Below are 2,261 nucleotides of genomic sequence, written 5' to 3'. Positions count from 1 at the left end.
GTGTCTTGCTCAAGGACACAATGTGTTCCCAGGAATTGAACTCATCACTTTTACTATCGCGAGCTGAATACTCTAACCATCAAGCCACGTGCCTTCACCATCATCATACAGGAAACTCTTTTCCAATATTCAGATGATTTCCTGTGGACTTCTGAACACCTTTATGCTCTCCAACGCTGTTGACCGTTCCCCAATACAAGCTGTTACTGAAAAATGGAGACATACAAAATCATGAAATTTAGCCTGAACACCCTCTGTGTGTGTGTGTGTGTGTGTGGCACGTGACATCCAGTTACCAACAACGAGCATTGACTCCTCAAATAGATTATAGGTTTCCCTGCTCCTCCATGCTGGACATATTACACACACACACATATACATGTCCATACACACATACACATCTACATATAAATGTGTGTGTGTAATTAAAAATTTCAGTCAACCAGAAACAAAACTGGTTTATCTAAGATGTACCTACAGTTTCAGCCAGTTTCATTTCTGGTTGACCGAATTAGCTAAATTATTTATACTTCCTACCTCGACCTCACTATGATACACTCATTCTTCCATTTGCTGACATGAATATATTCAAATACCTGTACACCTTTATATGTATATGTACACATATAACTCTTATACACATACATCTGCATGATGACTATCAAGAAAAAAATTAAAAAAGTGTTTTAATTTCTTCAGATATATTCATCAAATTTGGGTCAGTTTGTTGATCTTACTCAAACCTGCCTTTGGCCTCAATGACAGCCTCTGGGCAACCTTGGGCCCAACCACAGGCCTTCTTCACTATCTCCTGAATGTGAGACAGTTATCATGTGCTTGTCTCCCTCCACTGGTAGACAGCTGGTGTTGGTTTGTTTACATTCCCATAACACAGCAGTTCTGTAAAAGAGACCCCTAGAAAAAGTGAACAGGGTAAAGGCCCCTTTCAATCATGACTGACCATGGAATTGCACCTAGAAAGTTCCGCTCTGAAGCACAAGTCCAGGCAAGGTTGTCTTATGGAAGACCAGCAGGAAAGGCAAAGGGGCCGATACAGCTTGGCACCAGTGACATCACAACTTATTTCTACAGCTGAGTGAACTGGAGCTACATGAAATAAAGTGTCTTGCTCAAGAACACAACACACGGCCTGGTCCAGGAATTGAATTCACTACCTCATGATTATGAGCCCAACGCTCTAACCACTGCCTTCACACTAGAATAAATACCAGAACAAACCCACCCTAGACTTAAAAATAAGATTTGGGGTAGATTTGTTTGATTAATATCCTTCAAGATGGTGCTCCAGTATGGCCGCAGTTCAATGATTGCAACAAGTAAAAAACAACAACAAAGAAATAAAAAAATAAACAAAGAAAAATGTATTTCAATTACAAATTTTTATTTAACAAATTAAAAATGTTCATACAAAAGATCAACAGTCACTAATTAATTCATTAACCGGGATTCAATCATTGATTCATTTTATTTTTTATTGCACTAACGATTTATATTTCTCTTTCCAGATTTCAATATTTCCCACTGTATTTCAAACATGAATATAAAATGAGATCATGTGACAGGCTATGGGCTGGTTCTCATCATTTACATCATTATTTATTGACACACACACATATATATATATACATGTGTGCATATATATATACATCTGTATGTTTGTGTGTGCATATATATATATATAAGAATATGGCTGTATATATTTTTTTATATGAGAGTATAAAGATTCATACACGAAGCCTGTCGTGTATCATCATCATCATCATCATCATCACCATCATCACCATCATCGTTTAACGTCCGCTTTCCATGCTAGCATGGGTTGGACGATTTGACTGAGGACTGGTGCAACCGGATGGCTACACCAGGCTCCAATCTAATATATATATATATATGTATACGTTTGTGTGTCTGTGTTTGTCCCCCCACCACCATCGCTTGACAACCGATGTTGGTTTATCTGCGTTCCCGTAACTTAGCAGCTCGGCAAAAGAGAACCGATAGAATAAGTACTAAGGCTTACAAAAAATAAGTTCTGGGGTTGATTTGTTTGACTAAAAGGTGGTGCTCCAGCATGGCCGCAGTCAAATGACAGAAACAAATAAAAGAGTAAACACACACATATATATATATATATATATGTATGTATGTATGTTATGGTTATGCACACAGGAAAAATAGAACTCAAAACATGAGTAAAAGTATATTTTTATTAATCTTTAGCAGAAGCAACAGAGTGACTC

This window comes from Octopus bimaculoides, chromosome 30 (genome assembly GCF_001194135.2).
Source record: "Octopus bimaculoides isolate UCB-OBI-ISO-001 chromosome 30, ASM119413v2, whole genome shotgun sequence".
Classification (NCBI taxonomy): Eukaryota; Metazoa; Mollusca; class Cephalopoda; order Octopoda; family Octopodidae; genus Octopus; species Octopus bimaculoides.
The sequence above is the reverse complement of the archived record's forward strand: the minus strand, read 5'-3'. Positions refer to the sequence as shown.